The 22,872-nt window shown below is 35.8% G+C and overlaps 1 protein-coding gene across 1 annotated transcript in view; it reads right to left on the minus strand.

Annotated features, from left to right (window-relative positions):
- Positions 1-22,872, minus strand: part of ZFHX3 (zinc finger homeobox 3) — a 549,811-nt gene that overhangs the window by 431,294 nt on the left and 95,645 nt on the right. The window contains exon 2 of the mRNA XM_041125823.1: positions 19,322-19,428. The gene's annotated coding sequence lies outside the window, so the exon portion shown is untranslated. The remainder of the gene's footprint in view (positions 1-19,321; positions 19,429-22,872) is intronic.

The following is a 22,872-nucleotide window of genomic DNA, read 5'->3' on the forward strand; positions in this document are numbered from 1 at the left end:
TCAGTGAAAAAGGGAGGAAGAACATAGGAGAGGGGCTTTATAAGTCTCCATTAATGACTTCTGAAACTGGGAAATGACAACCCTATCCTGGCAATCTGCAACAATTTGACACAAAACTTATAAAGAAACAGGCTGCAGCATTCAGCATCAGCTTGGGATAATTACACATAAATGGAAAAACAGAAGAAAAACGGAGCCAACCCTGTTTCAGCTACACAGAGCAAGACCAGTGACAACTGTCTTTCAAATGACAAAGCTAAAAAGCACTGGGCTACACCAGACTGCCTAGAGCTTGCACATCAAACACTCATCTACAGAATTATTTTTTTTTAAATACCATATAAAATGATTTTTAAACACCCTGATCCATGGAAATTATAGCAACAAAATAACCTGTGCAATTTTTGCTTTCAATTCACTAATCATTTCTTCAAGAAACTTTGAGTACTCTTCCCAGTTAGGGAGCAGCTTAACTCTAAAAGGAATAATTGTTTTCTGACATAATAGAAAAGCAGCCAACTGCCAGTATTTTCCTGCTTAACCTCACCAAAGTTTCTTTCTACGGAAGTTATATAAACTGAGATAAGATAAGATTAGTAGAATGAGAGACACTACATATTGGTGGAAGAGAAGAAGCAACATCATGAGAGGGACTAAGCAAGTAAAATTTTCTGACATTCCTTTGTCTTGAAACAATGAAACAGGAAAGGGTGAATAGTTTCATCGCTACTAAATGTTGCATCTACACAGTTGTTTTCATCCTTTTCTCTGTGGACCCAGGCGGGAGTATGGATTATTACTAGTAAGAGTATGAAAAGCAGTTTAGAAAAAAAGCAAGCTTCTTGTCAGTGGTCTGAGATTTGCAGTGCTGGGGTTCACAACTCCATTGTAAACTGTTAGAGAATTCACCTACTCGGAAAAATTTTCCAACAATAAGCAAAACTGCTTGTCTAGCTCTTGCCATTACACTACATTATCTCCTATGCTGTAATTTTAGCAACCTCTTAGCATTTTAGTGATAAAATGCCCAAGTAAAATAGCACTACATTTGGTAGAAGAGGCTATTGACTCCACACTCTGAATGAGATCTTAGAAGACTCCTGAAGTACACGGACATGAGGAAGAAGGTTTCTCCTATCAGGCACAGGAACAATCAAATCAGTACTTTTTTTGTTTTTTTTTTTTGTTTGTTTTTGTTTTTTTTTTTTTGTTTTGTTTTTTTTGTTTTGTTTTGTTTTTGTTTTTTTTTTTTTTTTTTTTTTTTTAATAAGTCATCCTGTATATTTTTCAGCACCAATTTTACAACAAGCAACTATATATTATTTGCTAAGAGATACACCGTGCACTTATTAGGAAGCACAAGTACCACCCTGCTGTTATTAACATTTCTAGAAATTCACTCTTTTTTTATTATTTTGGGGCTTCCTATCTGCACTAACCCAGTGCTTCACCAGCAGAGCTTTCCATATTTACTGCTTCCATTTTAAAAGACACAAGAAATAAAAGACTGCTATTATAATATTGTCTTCCACATAATTTTGGACAAACTCATGTAACAACCTCTGCACCAAGCCCATATTTCTAGTTTAGCTATTACATTTACAGGGGAAAAAGCCTTAAAAATATCCAGACTTGAAATTCAAGGCATTCAGTGACAGGGGACCCACAAGATCTCTAGCTATGCTATTTTAACAGATGACTACACATGCTGCTAAAAATGTACATCTTGTATTTATTTATATTATATACAGATAAGGCTCTTTCTCTTTTCCTACTTTCCTGTTTTCCTGGATGTTAGCCTTTGTATATTATATAACCATGGATTACACTTGCTCCCTTGGCTAAAGTGTAAGACTGGATTCGCCTGTTCAACTATTAATCTACCCTAATCACTAAGACTTTTTCAGATGCTTTTTTTGATGCTTTTCTGGCTGTAGTCCTACATCTCAATCACAACTTAGGGGTTTTATTTTGTTTATTTATGTAAACAAAGGCGTGACTTCACATTATCCAATATTAAAATGTACATTAATGATAAAAGGTAACCTTAAAAATTATTTGGGTTTGTCATTAAAATGGACCTGCACCCATCATTACTTATACAATATGAATTTTTTTATTATCTGCAAATTTGCACAACTGTTTCGTTACCTTTATGATTGCGTTAACCCTTACGTGATTCCAACTAGACCATGAATGTGAGTTATGTTTCTTTTTTTCTAGCTAGAAGTGTTTTCTATATAATCTGTGAATTTTAGAAACAAATAATTAGTATCAAAATTAAAATTAAGAATTTAGAGTTTATTAAGGAAAGTAGTTCTAATTGGGGAATGATCAAATAAAGAAAAGATCACAAGATAAAATTTTGATCCTATAAAAGTCAATGGTAAAACTTCTATTCAGTCCATTACGGTCACAGAATCACCCCAGAATTCATTCACTCCATTTCTTTCAGTTTTATGATGTCAGTAGCAAAGCCTAAAGGACAGTGCTTCTGACCCTGTTAACTCACTGCTCATTCTGATCATAACCAGCCAGTGTCTATTGTGGAGGCAAAAAAGGCAGGACAGTCACTCTAAGGCTTTGCTAAAATCTGCTCAGATGGTACCCTGAACGTTAAAGTGATTTTCAATTCTTTAATTTAAGTATTTCCATTTTTTCATCCATATCAACCAAATAAATTACTTCTCACTCAGGACTCTGTACAAGCCGTGTCTCAAGTGTAAAAGTTCAGTTCTTTCTGCCTGCATCAGTCCTTTAAATTATTTTCTATATTTTAATGAAAAAAATCCCTCCCCATGTTCATTTTTGGATCAAAGTTTTGCTCCAACATAGAAGGAGTATTCTGGTGCACCCAATAAGGGTACGTTTCATCCTCAGATAAAAATGCTAGGACAATGAGCAGGAAATATTTCTGATATACTATGAATCTGCAAAAACAGGATCACAAAGGAAATTCTTTTGCAACTGTAAGTTGACAGATACCACCTTTTTTTGCTCTACAAAAGAACAATGTTATTTTCTCAGATTATCTGTGGGCAAAATAATACCTTTTTATGAAATAGTATAAATTCTCAAGATTATTCTTGTACACTTGTTTGCAGTACAGAAAACACAAGAATATGCACATTCTTGATATCGGTCACTGACAAATTCTAAAGAGACCTAACCAGGTTTTCCAGAAATGATAAATATATATGATTTTTCAATAGGACTCTATGTATGTATGTATATCAAAGACCACATCCACCTACAAGTGCTCTCTGTATGTATAAAAAAAGAACTGCTAAAAAAAAAAAAAAAAAAAAGGCTGTTTTTTCTTTCTGACAAACGGGCATGAAATAACAGGCTGACATCTGCCTCTGCAGGTCATTCCAGTCAGGCTGCTGCATGTCAGAATTCAAACTGCTCCATCCATCAATGGCAGACCAAAAATTAACGTAGCTTGGAAACTCCGCAGCAAGACAGTAACAGCCCAATTTAAAGTCTGACCTTCGGAGAACGGTGGGGTAAGATGGAAAAATTATTTCATGCCCTGTACCAAAGCCAACACCACAGTTCAGAGGGATTTTCAGTTAATTTTTTTTTTATATATAAAATTAAGTTCGCTAGTATACAGCTGTTAAACCGTTATGTCAGATAAGAAAACTGTTATAAAGACTCTAAATTTATAAGGCATTATCAATTACACTCACAGAGATGCACTTTCATAGCATTTAGAATTTTCATTTCTATGAATTACTGATTTTTTTTTTTTTAAAGCATAATATATTCAAGGTTAAAAATAACACTATTTTCTTAGTGATTGACTGGGTAAAAACTACAGTTGATCAACCTGAAAAATATGATTGAAATAGGCTGCAATTTTTGCCAAATACAGAATTTCTACTCCAATTAAACAGGATAATGTATTAAAAAATACTTTCTCAAAATTCCAATATTAAATTATTTTATAAAAGAGTTGATCAAAGTTATTTAATAATCAGAGACATACACATTAGCAATGTACACCAGCACAAATTATAGAGGTGAGTTTAGCCCTCTAGACTCTATACCAGCAGATAACAGTGATTAATCTATTTGTTAAATCACCTAACACACTTGTTAATTGCTCAATAAGCTAATTTAAGTGAAAGCTTAATAGCACACAATTCAAACTTCCATCTCCTGTTGTAAATAGCAGAAATACCACAGTTTAAAACTTCAAGTAGTTCAATAAAATTGAACTGATTGAAAATAAAATTCAACTAATTCAGTAAAATTGCCAGATTATATTTTAAATGTACATCCAAAACTTGAGAAAGTAACTTATTTTTCCCACTGCTTTCTCTGGAGGTCATCTAAAAAGCTTACAGAGTTTTCTTCCCTTACAAAGTGTTTTTTCTAACATTCCAAAACATTTTCCACTGTTAAACAGCTATTCAACTTTGCAACAGAATCAAAGATACTAAGTAATCTGGAAGATGTTATTAAATAATCATAAGAGAATAAGATAGCTTCGGTGTAAGTGTTTGCCAAAACAATAACACATAGATTTTTACTATTTTGTTTTCATAAAAAAAATAGAAGCATATATGATCATGCTGTACTGGACACCTTTTCAAATACACAAGTCAGCTTTCCCTATCATGTATTTTAAAATTCAATCTAACCAGAGAATTTCACAACAGGCCACTAATTTATACTGTTTCTCAAAAGCATATAGAATTGGATGCTTTGGGCAGCAAAAACATTCCCTTTTTACCTTTTATTGCATGACTTCAGAGCCACTGAAATAGTAAAGTTCTCTCTCACACAACTGATACTACCTCTTTTTGAAAATCTGACAACTGTCAGAAAGGAAAACAGAAGAATTAGTTTAGATATAAATATGCTTTAACGGTAAACTTAAAGCCATCAAAGAATTAATGGAGATAATTTCTTTCATCATGGTACAACAATACAGAGAGGATCAGCAAAATTCCAAGTTCTTGAGAGACAACAACCACACAGATTTTATTTTTTATGAGATAACAAGTTTGGTTGACAGCTATGGGAAAGATAAAAGTTCTATCTTCTTTTTTAGTTTGATAAAAATGCAAATTAATGAATTTGCACAATAATCTACCAATAAACCATGGGTAGAATCTATCCAGAACTAGCTGATTGACAAGTCTAAAAAAATATTGGTCTGAGTTATCACCATCTGGGTATATTTGGTTGGGAGCCAATAAGGATCAGCTTTCCAGTGTTTGTGAAGGACTGCTGATAAAACTTGTGCGTGACACAAAAGCTGGGGGAATGGTAAAAGCTGTGAGGAAGCAACCATCATACTCAGCATTGTATGAACTACTACTGTCCTCTAACAGGACCAGTTCAAATATTGCAGATTTTTAAATATTCCAATACAGAAGAAATACATCTAGGAATAAAAAGACAGAGTATTTCAGAATTATAAAGACAAAACAATTCAGAAGAAGATCTCTGTGTAATGTACGGGTAAAAAAACCGTAATGTTAGTTGCTGGAAAACTGAATAGGAAGGAGATTTCATGTCTGTATATGGTGTTGATGAGACCTATACAAGAATACTGCATGCAATTCTGGTGTCCAGCATCAAAAGCTTATTGAAAAACTGAAGAAAAAAAACCTTATACTGAAGGAATTAAGAGCCAAACCACATTTAACTTCTCAAAAAGAAAATACAAAGGTATAAATGTACCTCCACATAAAGTAAGTAGTGGACAGTAAAAGGCTCCATCTCAAAAAATCCAGAACAAGGACCAACATCCAGAAGTTGAAGCTGAGGAAATTCAAACAAAAAGGTATACATTTTAATGTTTGACTGAATAGTAAGGAAATGACAGATTATTCCTGCCTTGAAATATCAAGACAAGTTGAAACAGCACAATATATACTCTATTTAAACACAAGTTTATAGGCTTAATACAGAATTAACCAGGCTAATTTTAGCTGCATGTGTTATACAGGATGTCAGATTAGATGATTTAACACTCCCTTCTGGCCTTAAAATCTATAATCAATGAAATAATCCATTAGTTGCACTTTATAGAGTTTCTTACATGTTCTTGTGAAGTATCTGGGGTAGCCCACTGCCAAAGACAAGATAGCAGACTGCTGTTTCTTCGTTTGATGTACTAGTGAACTGAAATACTTGCACTCTAATTATCACTGAGTGAATGTATTAGGTTGCCGAGTTGAACTATAATAATTTTATGACCAAATATGCATGTTAGCAAAGTTGTTGCATGCTACTAAGAAACCTGAAAAGTTCAAGTTATTATAGGCCATCTGATCAGGATAAGACAATTATTTTCCACATTTTATCTTCTGCTGCTAATTATTGGTTTAAGCTTAAAAAAAAAAATGAAAAAATCAGATGTCTCATGCAAGAGTTTTAACAATTACCAGTGACTAGTTAGATCTGAGAAAAACTTTTAGTTTAATAAACATGATTGTTTACACTAGTAGTAACCATATGTAGTTCTTTACAGTATCCTAGTATTTTATTCTTCAAATAAAACATGTGATTATTACACACCAGAGAAACTGTGCCATTATCTCATTATATCCATTAAACTAATGGAAATTATTTACTCTTTTTTGTTTTTCCACAGAATTAATGCACTTGGTACACATGATGAATTATTTTTAACTAGTCTCAAGACTTCAGAGTTTACAATCAGTTTACAGCTTTCTTGCCAATGAACTGGACTTAATGAATTGCAGTTATTTGAAGGGGGGGAAAAGTCTTTATCTATTAGCATTAATCATTACACTAAATGAAGTTATGTGGAATATCCTCCACTTACTTTGAAGTAATCAAAGCTGCAGTAACTGCCCTTTTAAAGGAAACTCTCAAAACTTTAACTAATCTGTAACTCAGTAGCACTATTCTGAAAAAAATAAACTGTTTTACTTTTGTCTGTTGCACTGTGTTGCAAAAGGGTCATGTGTGAGAAGAGTGTTTAACAGGACAGTAGCAAGAACTTACAAGATTTGCTTTATTTTACTTATAGAGCTGCTTGGACAGTAACAAGGAGTCAACTAGCAAATCCAAACTCCAAATTTTATTCTTATGTGTTTCCAAAGGACAGATGACAGCTGCTTCATAAAAATTTCTCCAATGCTGTCCAATCCTTCAGCAGCCATTAACACCATAGTGCTTGAGACTGCTGAGTGTGTTTTTAGAAATACTATAGGATAACCTGCAGTACCAAGATTCCTGCTTTTGAAGAGTCCCATCTAAAGTAACTGAGAGAAGCAACACTGATTCCTAGACAAGGGAAAGTCATAAATTTGCTATATGATCAACATTTCTTTGATTCAGAGTAAAGTAGGATGTTAACCTATTACACTGATATGGTACACGTAACTGAGTGCAACCTTCAGAAAATGTTATTTCCAGATACAAAGATGAACTGATTTATTTTGAAGGAGAGCAACAGAGCCTTTACCCCCAGCCTTCCCCTACACACAGTCTCTTTGCCTTTCATCTTAGACTTGCATTCCACTGTAGGAATGCCACAAGTCAACAGCTTACTGTTGGTCTTCCAGCTGACATACAGTATTAGTACCTTCTTTTAATTTTGTTTAAATGTGGGAATATTCAAAAGTTTCCTGAGCATCTTAACAAATGTTAGGGTTTCAAACATCCTCCCCTCTTTCAAAGGGTTGCTTTGTTTTTTTCACTGGCCTCCATCTTTGTCTTCACTGGACACTCATTTCCCAAATACTGCTGCTTTGTGTTCTTCCTCTCTACTGAGTTCTTTTTACTCTTCGTAGTTTTGTTTCTTGTTCCACATTTGTTTCTCTGTCCCAGTCAAATACCTGTACTATGCAACAAAACTTAGTGATGGCAAATTGAACCACCTTACATTCTTTGCTTCTCCTATCAGTGGCCATTTTATTATGTGTTCTTTTGGAGAAGTTGGCCATCAACAAAATTTGCTACAAAACAAAGACAACTAGGTGGCATTTGAAGAATCGGTGGTTTAGAAGTTTCTGCCTTTAGGAGAACAAACTAAAGTTGAACAACAAATAATATGCAGAACATGGTAGTAACGGTTACCAGGAAGCAGGTCTCTGAACAGCCAAAACATTTATTTACTTTCCCTCTTTCAGTATTCCTTCTCTCTGCATGTGCTACAACTATAACAAAGGCCCTATTTTCTCCCGTTTCCAAAGTTTACATGCTCCTGAACTGCGGAAGGGAGATGCCAGAGATAAAAGAATGGCTGCGAGAAGACAATTGCTATGAGATAACCTCACCCTTCTCCAGTAACTCTCCATGCCTATTCGCCACTATTCGCAAATGCCTTATCAAGGGCAATTTGCAAATGTAAGCTTCTCTTACAGACATTTACAAACACATTGCATTTATTTATAAAAGAACATTTCCTAATGTAATTAACAAATCAACTTCTTATAAATATTATGGTTGCAAATATTTAGAAGTGATCCTAAATTCACACGTATGTGAAACACAAAAGGCAGGTGCCTGAAAACAACCTCCAACGCTGCGTGACACTCTAGTGTGTCTCAACACCTCCACGTATACTGACAGCAGAGAACAATTCTGGATACTACATAAAAGGATTCATATTTGAAAATATGTTGTTTGTTCTATCTGAATTATTTCAACTCTCGCCCATTAAATTATTAATGTAATATCAATGTTCTATTTTTAAGAGCAAGTCCATTCTAGAGCAACAAATGGAAAATTAACCATAGCAGGTAACAATAAGAAAATTATTAAATAAAACCCTATATACACTAACCTAAATTTATATTCATCTTCAGTAATAATTATGATTACATACATCGTAAGAGTTAGCAGTATTGTCTCTAGAAATGTGTTTCCAAATTTTTTTTTTTTTTTTAATTTGAAGCTTGGAAATTGGGTGGGGGGAAACGAGGATTAGGGAAGAGAGGCTATTTTCCACTAAGTATCAGATAGGAGATTTCCAGCACTGCACTATGGTGAAAAAACAGTGCCAGCACAAAAGTACTGCAGAGATGAAAAAGACAGAAAATGTGCAAAGATATAAAGAACAGAAAGAGAAAGATATGATAGTTATCTTTACACAGTTACTCCATTTCTGGGATACTAATTAAGATCACAAGTATCTTGTTTTGGATCAGCAGCAGTTTTGTGTCAAAAGTGAAGGGGGGGAGCAGAATGATCAGATCTTGTTTAGAGTAAAACTGTCAGAACAGTAACATACTGGGTGGAGTTGGGCAAGTTTCATTAACAGGTAGAAATGCACAAAATTCCATTTCTGATACAGAAACTTATGCACGCCTGTAACAGAGTCCCTTTTCTCTCTCCTCACCTGTCCCAATCACACAATTATTTCACTTTTATAAGAGAGAGGGAATAGCCTACTCTGTTGAATAGGCAAATTATTCTATTAACACACAGTAACCAGTACAATTCCACTAAAATGGCTCAGAACATGATTTAATTACTATTTGAAAAACATCAGACGAACAAGAGTATACAATCAGGTTAGGAGAACCAAGACCATTCCAGACTAGTGTTACAAGAGGAAGCCCAGTTTTCCTTAGAATATACTGTATAGGAACTATAACCAACTTCCCAATGGAAGGGGGTTTCAGTACCTACTCCACTGCACCAAATTCTTCCACTGCATTGAGGACAGCATTAGAAAACTGTTGTGATTCCAATCAACCAAGTGTACATGTATAGACAACCAAAGATAACAGGAAGTTACATATATTTACTATGTACAGGCACATTTTTTCAGCTGCTACGTTTAATACCTGTGTGAAATGGCCATGTTTGTGCATGGTTGCATGTCTGTTATGAATGTGTATGCATTCCTATTGCGATGGAGCAGCCATGCATGATGCATGTGATGTGCAAACTGGATTTATGCACGTTGAAATATTTCAGTATTTGATTCTTCTTCTTGACAGAGAGCAGGGCTTCCACTGAAAGCTCATTTAATAAAAATAATGCAATGCAAATGAACCTGAATCAGAAAAATTAGATTGATGGAAGTAGCTCGGTCGCTGTAATTACACAAGGTGTATTATTTCCTAAATTCTCTTTGCATTAAATATATACCATACATTTATCAAACATAATTAGCAGTTTAGGTGACAAGGATTTGATTCTTCTCCTGCAATAAAAATCCCTCTACACTGGTATGTACATCTAAAATGTAATATGAACATTTTCTTACTATCATTGTTTACTCCTCTAAGAAAAATTTCATAATATCAAAGAATCAGAGGGGGAATACCATTTGGGACTTACAGAGTAGAAGATAAGGAAGATGGCTAGGTCAGCCTTCTGTGGATTTCATAAGCATAAAATAAAATTAAATCAGTCAAAGCTTTTAAGGTTGTTAGTCAAATAAATCGTATTTGAAAGCAAAATAATTGATGATACCCCAGTACAGCTTTATTTCCCTTATAATCAGCATTTCATTTTTTCAAATATAGAAATAAATTGATGAACAAACAGCAATAGAAACAGAAGTTACAAAAGAAGCTGTGACAAAGTTGAATGTGGTCAATAGGCATTCTACTAAAAGAAATGGGTTTTCAAAAAAAGACAAAGCATTTTCAGCAAAAATCTTATTTTTATGTAGCACTACCTTTCTTTGCTTTTCGTTGCCTTTTGCTAATTTCCCTCTGTCTAAACCTAGTTTAAAGAATAGCCTGGAGAATCTATTCTAAACCACAAAAAAATTAAGGTGATACTACACTGAGCTGAGGCAGAAGACTAATATTAGTGCACTATTCTCAGATCTCTACTGATACTCTTCAGGCTGATTTTCTGATTGACAGTTTGTCTTAAATTTGAGTTTCTTGTCTTCAATTTCCATTTCAACTTAATATTATTGCAACATGTTTTCTGTGTGATCCTTGTGTTTTATAATAGAGGCTGCTCCCTTTTTTGGTCAAGATTCTAACAGTCAATACTGTGGGGTACATCTTCAAAAATATTCCAAAGATGAGTTAAACATTTGAGACTTGTTATAAAAGTTGTGTTTGTTTTTAAAACTAGTGAACATTAAGACCAACGTTGTGATGAGTGAAAATGTCCTGTTTATTGTACAATGTGCAAAAGCAGTACCTTAGGAAAGTCCTTTGGAAAAGAGGCAAAATATTTGAAACGGGATGCATGTTTATGTATGTCTATAAATAATATTTACAATAACATTAAATTACTGAACAAACTACACTTTTCAGGACTAATTAAAATATCTAACTGCAGCATATCTCACACCTTCTATGGAACCTCTATGGCAAGCAGCAGCCAATAAACCCCAGTTTTTTCAGTACACAGAGTTTTTCCCACTGTAACACTGTCAATTCCTTTCTGTTTCTTTCCCCACTGGCTGTTTTCAGCAGACTCAAGCTGCAAGTGCACCACTGCAAAAACAACTGTTTTACCTTTAAACAAAAAACTACCCATTTCTCTATTAGTGCTTTGCTTTCATTTAATCTCTGCTGTATGCCATGGGGCACCTTCAGTGTTTCTGTTTTATACATTCAAATCTTGATGTTCAAACTTACTTCACTTACTGAAAATAAACTCAGCTAGAAATGTATTTGTTTGCTTGTTTTTAAAGACATTTCAAAAAGCAAAACATATTAACAAAATAATAGCCACCTGTAAACTCTGTGCCTGTAAGAAGCTTGAAATTTTCTTAAGTCATTTGTTCCAGGATGGTTTGCATCATGTCCCATTTCATTGAGAAGGGGAGAGAGAAAAGACTGCTTGCTGATTATACATCTAACATACATACATTTACTATATATGCCTCACTGTATATCATTCTTACACAACTGCACTTTGCTTCCCACAAATGCCATCAACCAACGGGACAAGGGCCAGTTTTGTTTACGCTGAATTTTCATCTATGTTTCATGAACATGCAAGTGCTATTTTTCACAAGGCTTTATAGAGCAAAACACTGAATACATGAACTACAAAAGCTGCCTGGTTCCACCGGAATGTAACTGCCCAGATCCTCTGCCTTCAGTAAGATTTAAGGGTGTTTCTAGTCTCATAGCAACTAGCCCCAGATAGCTAATATTTACAGGTTGTGATGCAATTTACTAAACACAGGGACATTAAAAGCTGTTAGACATGTTTAAGAAATTTCATTAGCACATACAGACAATTACGAAACTGAAATTCACACTGAAACCAAATGCAATGACATCAGCTTCACTGACCTTCTCACAATGAAATGAGAACATTTCCAACACAACTTAAGATAATGAAGTTTTTTCTTCTTGCTCTCAATAGCTGAATGTTTCTTTGGGATTTTGGACACATGGGGTTTTTGTTTAGGTTTTGGGTGGTGTGGTTTTGTTGGGTTTTTTTTTAATAGTTTCACAGAAAATAACTATATCAAAATAATGGCAGAAAGCACTTTCAGTTTTTCTCTTAAAATCCCCTAGGATCATATGGGGACCTCAAGTCAAAAACCTTCACTTTAGAACAATAAATAAATAAACCCGCTAAAGCCTTCCCAAGGCTGGCCAACTGTAGCATAAGTAATGCAAGAGGCTGAGAGATGCCAGATAAATTTGATTACTATAAAAGATGGGAATATGTTTCTTTCCTCAGAGAATTCACAAAAAGGGGTCAAAAACAAAGCAGCACTGAAAGTGAACAACTTCATTTCGCCAGCAACTCAAGGCGAAAATACAATACAATTTTGCGGGAACATTTTATCACATTGGTGCAGACACCTCCTAATCTTCTATTTCTGAAAAAGGAAAATAGGAAAGATAGAGTCCAAGCAAAATGAGACTCTTCTTTCTTTTCTGGAAAAGTCATTCTGATTAGTATATCAATTCAGTAAAGAGTTCAAGAACTGTTTTCTTCTTCCACCTGCTACCAGTGTCATAGTATCTCTAACACATTTCATTAGAAAAAAAATAAAACTAATCTTACACTTCATGTTATTCTTCCTATTTGTCAGATTATCAAATCATTTATATCGAACACTTTCAGAGAGCATCATTAGGAGAAATGACCTACTGTACTTTCCTTGTTAAAGAAAAACAAAGTCTTGACTCAATGTTAATTGTTACAGCCCTGAGTAATGATTAGATAGAGATCCCCTGTGCACTATTCTCCAACTAAAAGATAGTCCTGATTTCACATTGCCACATTTTTCCTCTGTAAATAGATGAGCTCTTGCCAGTTGCTATTACAATGGCACTAGTATTTTGCTAACCTCTCTGGAATTACTTTTTCCTTCATGTGTCCTAGGGTTGCACTTGGCTTTTTCACTAACACATCATGTTGGTGGCACAGTCATACAGTTGTCAGCTAACACCCCCTCATCCCTAGCAAATGCTATACTTTCATCTAACAGCAAAAGCTATTCTTACTAGAATCTATTAGATTTCACCTTATTTTCATTACTTCTTCAAAGTCATCCAGTTCTTCCTATTTAATGTTCCAAACTTTCACTCTATTAACAGCATCTCTCAGCACAGAGTCTTCAGCCCAATTTCAGTAACCCATGTGTGGTTTTTCTAGAAGAGTTACAAGTAAGAAGTATAAAAAAAAGGTTGATCTTTGAGGAACAAGTAACTTCCATCCAGCCTGATAAATTCATTTTCAGCACACAAAAACTCTTTTATTTGCACTACACTTCTTACAAACAATCTTCTACTTTTGCAAAAAATATTTTCCATGGTGTCATTGTATCAGTCACTCTACAGGACTCAAGAAAGGACAGGCCTGCAGCACTTTTTACTAATAATATTTTTTAGTATTAGAGGAAGAAACTAAATGTTTCTGGAACAGTCAATCTTTGGCATGTTCATTTTATTCCTTTCTCCCTGAAGTTTCCTGTCTTTAATTCTCTCCTTCACGTTGCCACAGTATTCTTCTTACATGAAAGAAAATCAGTCTGTAATACAGAACATACAGTTCTACGTGGCAGTCCTTTCAAAATTTTTGGATGGACACTACCGTCTCCCTAACTGAAAGCACATTAACCCTTTTAGTACTGAAGAAGTTTCAAACAAGCCTGAGCTATCCTTAAGCCCATCCTAACACTCTGCTAGTTCTTCTCTTTTTGGTTATGAGACTATGGAACCTTTGACTACTTTTTTTTTTTTTTGTAACGATGATTTTGTTCCACTTGATTACTACAATTTGTAACTTGTTTCCCATTATGTATTAACTTCCCATTACTCTGTCTTGGGTGGTGGGGGGGGGGGGGGTGCAGAACAGTGTGCATGCAGGGGTTTTTTGGGGGACAGTTTCTTTTGCAAGTAGGTTGACAGCCCATTCCTGCAAGTTTTTCCCTTCTGCTTAGAAAGCAATTTCCAGATAGCATTTCTACCTTTGACTTGCAACACACTTCCTGATTTTCCAACACTCAAGCTCTTGAATTCATCAGTCCAGATGGTTTCGCCAATAAATATTTTTAATTTCAAAAATTTTGCCATTTTTAAATAAAGCAGAAATTAAGTAGCAGACTACTTTTATTCTTCCATTTCATTTAAAACAAATGTAAGGATTTGGTTTTTGCCATAAGCAGCTCTGAAGCTCAGCTAAATGACAGTAAGATGAAGCAATCTATTGGCTATCACAGAGAATAAAAACTTTTTCCTTTATAAGCATTTTTTTTTTTCATGCTAGAAATTTAAGTCACAATTTCTAATGCTATTTCTATCGGGTTTTCAGAGACTAATATCCACGCCCAATTTTGGTCAAAACCATTGATTCAGTATTAAATGCTTTGCAGTAACTAAGCAGACCTTTTTTTACGTCAAACAATTTTAGTAAAAAAAAAAGGTTATCTGTTTTACTCATGCTATCGCTCCTTATTTTATCACAGTCTACTATATAATTGCCCTGTAACTATCACGCTACGCCTTATTTCTTTTTTCCGCAGTATATGCATTCTCAAATCACCCATTTCCAGTAAAGCAAAGTCTAATTAATATTTGTAATAAGACATAAAAAAATGTTTTCTACACTAAATCAACATAAAGGCAACACCTTAATTTTCAACTTGAAGGCCAAAAGACAATTATAATCTGGAATGAAGAACAGTTTCCTCATAAGAACAAAACACATTTTCGTATGCTAACAAATACTTGAAACAATAATCAATACTTTAAAAAAGAATAATTGCCCTCTACAGATTTCAAAACAGGGAGTAAGACCAAGATACAAAGAAATTCAGTAATTTAACCCAAGACAACTTGAAGAAAAGAGAACAAGAGGAGAACAAAAATGTTCTGTCTGATGCTCTGGTTTTTCCCCTGTATGAACATGGCCAGCTTTACTCAGAAGCTGAAAGATGACTACAGCAGCTTACAACCACCCACCTTGGCTGCTCACTCAAGGGGCTACCTACAGGGGCTCTGGATTCAAGAACTTTTTGAGGTGATAACAAAAGGAGTTTGGGAAAAGGCAGGTATGAGAAGAGCATTATAAGAATCAAAGAGTTGTAAACTGCTGCAACAGAGGAAGAAGGGCAAGAGCTGGAGAGACTGAAGATACCAGGAACACTGAGCAGACCAGCTCTTGCTCCCCCCGTTACTAAGCTATGTGCAGTGGCCACTTCTCTGTGACTGCTTACTCTGAGATAAGCAGACACTGCGAAGAAGTACTCACCAAGAATCAGGTGTCAGAAACTGACTGCTATGTCCCAGCCAAATGGCAGTTATGTGACCACAACCGAGTGTACAGTAACTGCAGTTTGTAAAAGCTGATTCCTGGTAAACAGGTACCCCAACCAGCTACAGCGGTGGTATTCACCAGGAAGCAGGTGGTCGGCAGCCAGCTCTCCGAACAACCCAATCCTGCTGACACAGCGACAACAGGCTACCTAACAGCAGTGGGCTGTTCCACAGTGCCTACAGAAGTTTCTGAACCTGATCCTCAGCAAAGAAGCAGACCTGAACAACACAGATTGCTGGAGAGTGAGAGCACAGGCTTGCACATGCAGAACTGCAGCAGGGAGTTCAGCTGTGTGTGACGGAAGAGAATGAAATACCAGAAGCGCAGACTAGGATCCTGGTTTGGGAGACCTGGAGAAAGGAGGGCATAAAAAACATTGGCGATATGAAAGTACGATCCAACATCAGTGAATCTAGGTTTTTGTTCATCACTTCATTAAGTTTTGCACTCCTGCTCTGACAGGATAGCACAGAAGATGGGAAATTCAACTAGGTGTATCAGTCAGGCAATTCTGAAGTCCCAGATATTGAATGAAGGAAACACTACTGGGAAACTAAGAAAAGGGCAATACTGACTATCATGAAAACACACAAATTAGATGCCAGCTTTAAAAGCCATCTATACGCTGTCCCATTCTTATAATCTTTTTTCTTTCTAAACACTTAAAAGGTTGCTTGCATGAGCATAGCAGAACAGCAAAGCTGTAAGAAAGTACACATTTTTTGAGAACAGAAACACAATGTGAAAATACTAAAAAAAATTTAAAATAAACAATGAGGCAAGATTTATGAAAGTGCTTTCAATTTCTTCAGATGCTATTTTCTCCTAAGAAACCTGATAGCACAATATAAAAATTATTTTCCTTCCAGTATTAATTGTTTTCAATATTACTGTAAAAAATCCTGACAACTAGCAATTTAAAAACACAACAAAATTATATGATAAGAGGCTTGGAGACATACATATGCAAAGACTCCATGCAGAAAGGGTACTATAACTTGCTTCCTGTGCTTGAGAGATCACTTCTGGTCATCTATAAAACTAAGATGCAAAAATCTTCTGGAGTTAATAATCTTTGTACTTCACTGGCATAATTAGTTGATTTTTTTTACACCAAGGAGTTATTGAAAAAACAGTTGAAACCTGCAGAAGGATGCTCCTGCATAGAACAGTGACTGATGGGCAGCTCTTTGACTGACTAAATGAACAAAGGGCTCCTGTGGATTTTAATAACACTGATCCACTTATGAATCATAAATGATACAGAAACCCTTTTGCATCTTTGAGACTTTCAAGATTTCGGGGCGGGGGGGGAGTGTTTTCATCCAACAAAATGTTATTCATGATGGTTTGTTTTTTTTTTTTTTTTCCCTTTAAGAAAACAACTGCATTTGATATGTGTTTGACATGGGTGTCCTATCAGAGCCAATTTTTTAGATTTTCTGTCACAGGTAAGCTTTGTGAAAGAGAAAAGTATAGCAGGTTTTTCATACCCTTTCACGATTATCTGAAATATTGCATAGGAAAGATGAGAACAGACTTAGCAGTAGGGCAGTAAGGCCACTAGAGAAAAGACCCTGAAACTAACTGACACCACTGGATTATAATTTCTCATGGTTTTAAAGAATTTTATTGGATATTTTGAAAATTTAGATTAAAAATAGTTAATTAATATATAGTTTCTACTGTAACCATAAGTCTATAACAAAGTGTAAAATAGATGTACCTGGGAGGTAAGTTTAACATATATTTTAAAAAGAAGCAGCTAATGTTTTCAGAGGAAGAAGCCTAGGCAGCAAGCCAAGTAACTCCAAGCTTTCTCTTTTGGAATATACAAATACTTTTATCAGCCACAATGCTCTCGTATCTGGACACATTTCTTACACTGTGTTCTTACACTATATACATATAATTCTGTATATTTTACATGTATGTAGTTACCTATGCACACGTTCTTTAAATAAACTTTCAAAACTACTTTTTCAGGATGAAACGGTCATATCAAACTCAAATGCTAGGAAATACAAATGTTTAACTCATCAGGGTAATGTTACTTTGGATCCTCGTATGTATGCTTTAATTGAAATAATCTCATTTTTCCCCACAGGAACCATATGTCATTAAGTGCACGGTAAAAGTTTGGGTGACTAAGACAGAAAACTGGAAAAGAAGGTTGTGTCTCTATCACCGCCCAAGAGTTCCTACTCTGTATCAACCATGCAAATATATGACACACCCCACAAAACTTGGAACACCTGATTCCCCATTGGATATCACTCTTACCTCCACTCTAGTTCCTAAACTCACTATACCTCTCAAACAAACTACTTCACTGGACTCCTGGTCTTGAATCCTATCATTCAGCTTTTAAAATTCTTAGTTTAGGAAAGTTCAAAGTATTCTCACCACCATCATCATATCCACATATCATACTGTAAAGTAATGCTGCTTAGGCTCAAACAAAAACATACAAAACCCTAGAAAACTTCCTTAGGATATTTATTGACACAGCATCTTAAAAGATTTTTTCTAACAAATTTGTGTTTCTGTGAAAGACTTACGTCTTTCACATAAAAGCATAAGAGTTTTTTAAAAAATTAAAAGTTGCCATGTCTGAAACACTAATAGAACAAATAGCATCTTGCAGCTGCGATTTCATAGACAGCAATGGCTGTATTCGCTCTGTGCATCAGACAGGAATTTTTCATTTCATACATCATTTAAAACTTGCTGCAGTGATTCCACAAACCTGTCTATACTATTAGCACAAAGTGAAGAGAAGCCTTCTTTCCCACCCCCCACCCCTCCAATTCAAGTTATTTCGGCCAAAATTCAACTGTGCAAGTAGACCACCATAGCACTGATGACAGAGAAGCAAAGCATACTCCAGTGCAAGCCTTCTTTCCCACCCCCCACCCCTCCAATTCAAGTTATTTCGGCCAAAATTCAACTGTGCAAGTAGACCACCATAGCACTGATGACAGAGAAGCAAAGCATACTCCAGTGCTAGATAATGAAGAAAACAAAAATCTTATATTGTCATAAATAGTATTGCATACTATATTTGAATACATCAAAATAAAATTACAACTGTCTACATCATCAGCAAACTTACTGAGGAAACAATATACCGTAGCAAGCAGCCAGCTAATATACACAGTTGTTTCAGTATTTTTAAACACAGATTTGCATTTATATCGTATTTTCAGAAATTACTCTCCCAGGACAGTATAAGAGTCTGGAACAAAGCTTCTCCCTGAAAAAATGCATATTCAGGCAGAAATCATGTACATATTCTGTGGCTATTAACCCAGGCAGATCACTTACTGCTGCAACCGCCCCAGAAAAAATTATGAAGATTATCATTATTGCTAAAGTTATTATTGTTGGTATGGTCTTTAAATGCTCAAACACAGACCTATGTTCTGAAAATACATAATTCACTAACCTATGTGCCAAAGCCTTAAACTCACACTGTGGCCACAATTCACACACCTTCAGACTGCATTAGACTGAAAGCTGAAAAATGGACAGCTTTTACAAAAAAACTCATTTAAATAATACTAAATACTTGCACTTGGAACTCAGCTTGGAAATACAAAGGAAGAGGTTTTCTCACCATATATGTAAAGGACTTCTGGCCTGGAGTATGTAACACAGGATACTCACTTCCTGGGCATTAATTCAGTAATTCCACTTCTCCTTCAGGATAAATCCAGAAAGTAGCTAACACAAATAAATGAAAAACACAAATTTAGTAGGGGTTGGATGTGAACAAGTAGAATTTTTTTCTTGTCCATTTGACTGACAAAAACTGCTCCTATGGTCTTCCTTTCTAATCTAAAATTAAAGGTATGTTACGAGGGAGGTTGCAATAGCACTAGTTTGGCTCCACAGTACCATATTTTGGTATCATGCTAATACTGGCATCTCAAATGTTGTGTTCTGCTACAATATTAGAATTTGGGGACAACGATAATATTATATGCAGACAGCATTAACCTACTGTCACCCTTCTATGCCTCCCTGCACAGTCTGGTCCCCCACTTGACCGAATGCACGCAAAGCAGGCCACCCCCCTTCCCGTTCCTCCAGCACCCAGCTACTGCCTGGGGGACGTGGTGGGCAGGCACCTGCATTGCAGCACAGTCAGAGCCAGCAGCTCCGCTGTCTCCAGCCACCACATGGCTGTCTGGCACAGAAATTCCCCACGCTGTAGGGTAGAGCCCAGTGACCTGTTCTGCTCAATGGCAGGAGGGCGACATCACTACAAGGCAATCTGTGACACGGGACAGCAGACCTGGCTGGAGAAGCAGCACCATGGTCACAGCCAGGCAGTCTAACGGGACGTGAGGGGCTGACTTCAGCCTTGCAGGCTCAAGTTTCCCCTCCTTTCGTATGACCAAAGCCAAACTCAACTCAGATTGGACTATGAACACAAGGTGGGTTTGTGCTCGCCATAGTTTTGAGTTTACGCTCAAAAGGCACTGTGGGCATGGCGATACAGAGTGCTGGTCTCAAACATCTTGTGTTCCTGCCCTCATATAAAAGCCAAATCAGCCCAACTTACTTCTGTAATCAATATTTCTGCATGGAAAAAACAATGGAAAGCTACCAAACAAATAGACCCCTTCTTTCTACTCCTTAATACTCTGATACAGAGATTGAAAAACATGAACCACATTGTAACAAAAGCTGCAGACGGAAGAACACTTCTGAAGAAAGCACCAGTTGACATTTTCAGAAAGATAAGGCCCAAGAGTCAATCATTATAAACCATATGAAAGAGGCACTAAATATAGATTATATGACTCTCCTCCTGTTGTGTGTCAAAACAATATTTTAGTTTTATTTTTAAATCTGCCAATCAGGGCAAAACTAATCACCAAAAAAAAGTGTTTTACCTTTCAAACATCTGTCATATATTAAAATTGCCCGTGTCAAATAGACAGAATAGGGGTACACGGACAGTTTTCGCAGATTGCTCAGATTTCTGGGCTCAAAAATTAAAAATATACAGACATTAATAAGAATTGAAATATCCAGTCAGTAAATTTTTTCTCTCTGGAAAAGACTTTGCAGAGGAAAAGAAGCTTCAAGCAGTAAGCAGATACATTATATTTCCTTTTCAAAAAGTTGAGAACAGATTGCAGGGTTTGCAAGATAAGATGGTACTGCAATTTTAAACAGTCCAAACATATCTTGTCATCTCCAAACATTGAACTATATTAGATTACAATCTCAATTAATATCTGACATTATTTCCAACAGTGAAAAGTGACATCATTTGCAACTGACATAATAGCATGCTGCTCCAGAGTGAGGAGCTCTCTGCGCTGGGCTAGATGCCTAGAATTTCCCTACTCCTCTGACCTTCGCTGTAAAAAACATTGTTATTCTTCTCTGATATCCTGAACTGAAAGAGAGAAAAATATAGCAGGAGAAGGAGGTCACTTACAATGAGAGGCATTTTCACCAGGCAGATACCAACACAAAAACAGAGCACGGAGCTGCACACAACAGAAAATGACTCTTAAAATACAAACAAACCAAAACTCAATAGGATAAAGGATCATAGAAGTCTAAATAGATTAGGCACCCACAGCATAAGTGAAAATCTAATCCCCAAAACTGGTAGAGGGAAAAGAAGACAGGAAAAAACTTAACTATGGAAGGCAAGACTGCAAAGTCAAGGGGTAGTCTCTATGGAGCTAGATTCAAGATCCAGGAAGCAAGGGGAAATGAATCAAGAGAAAAGTAGAAAATCTAGGATAGTGATTTTGAATAAGATATATCTGGATTAGAAAAACAAATGAATGTGATGGAGGATAAGCACACTGTAGTTCCACTTAGTGGGAACATCTGACTTTAGCATGGCTTATCACCACCTGCAACAGTACCCAGTGCAACCAATAGTGCCTCAAGCAATGTCACCCTCCAGCTGTGTACCTGAAGAGAATACCACCTTCAGGAGTGTGAACCACTATTCAATTTTCCACTCATTAATGTGTATTAAAATGAATATTGATCAAGAACATTCCTCCACACCAACAGCTGTATCACTGTAATGATGTGGAAAATACCTTAAAAAATAATTCCTTAGATATAATGAGGAAAACTACTAGATAATGCTCCATACTATTAACACTCACAGTTAAATACAAAGATACATAACACTGCCCGAAGTTCATTATCTATCTTCTGGCTCTGCAGCAAAAAAAAAGTCTTATTGCTACTGAATTGTTCTTTCAAAAATCAGTAACTGCTAAGATTATATACTCATACACCCTTCTTTTCAGTCAACACCAAAGTATTTCTGTAAGCATTGTGACCCTGAAAAACTTTGATTTTAAGTAAATTAAGGACAAGCTACAATGATATACTTGAATATTCCTATTACTTTTAACATGCTGAAACACATGTAAGTTATCAGAATGTGGTAAGTCATATGAATCAAATGCTTCTGAGTTATGAGAATTTTTGTGAGTAGCATAGTACAGGAACACAAGAAAGGTTATAAAATCTAAGACCATTCAATGACAGCTTGTGGAAAGCTTCCCAAATTACTCGTCCATGTGCAATGAAACAACCAAACACATGATGAAAGATTTTACTAAACATGAAATAAATACAAATGGTTATCTAGTTACATTTATGCAGCAAGTATGTAAATCTGCTTGTCTACACTCACAGCACAGTTTCTTGAAAATACCAGTCTCAGATACAACCCACTGACATTACAGTATCATTAGCTGAAAACTTAAAGGGAACTTACATGTACTGACTAATACTGCATAATTAAAAAAGAGTCAGAAAAAAGGAGACAACCATTTCTATAGATACCTCTGTTAGAGGCTCCCCAGGTTCTCCTACATCAAAGAGGTAAAGGCTCTACTATCAATGCCATTGTGCTTCACAAAATAAGTACACCCAAAGAACACCACAATATCAAGAATTCACACAGCAGTCTGCGAGCCTAGGCTTCCAGGATCCCTGCCTTGCCCTTCTCCCTCCAACACTGCTTCACTGTAGGTATTAGTATATGGACAGGTGCAAACAAGATTTGGTGTTAACAAATAAGCACTAATAAAACAGCAGACATCTAATATAATGGTGCATCTACAACAACAATTCTGCAGCTATCTGTATTATTTCTGCCACAGTATTGTC

This window comes from Aquila chrysaetos, chromosome 9, assembly GCF_900496995.4.
Source record: "Aquila chrysaetos chrysaetos chromosome 9, bAquChr1.4, whole genome shotgun sequence".
Lineage (NCBI taxonomy): Eukaryota > Metazoa > Chordata > Aves > Accipitriformes > Accipitridae > Aquila > Aquila chrysaetos.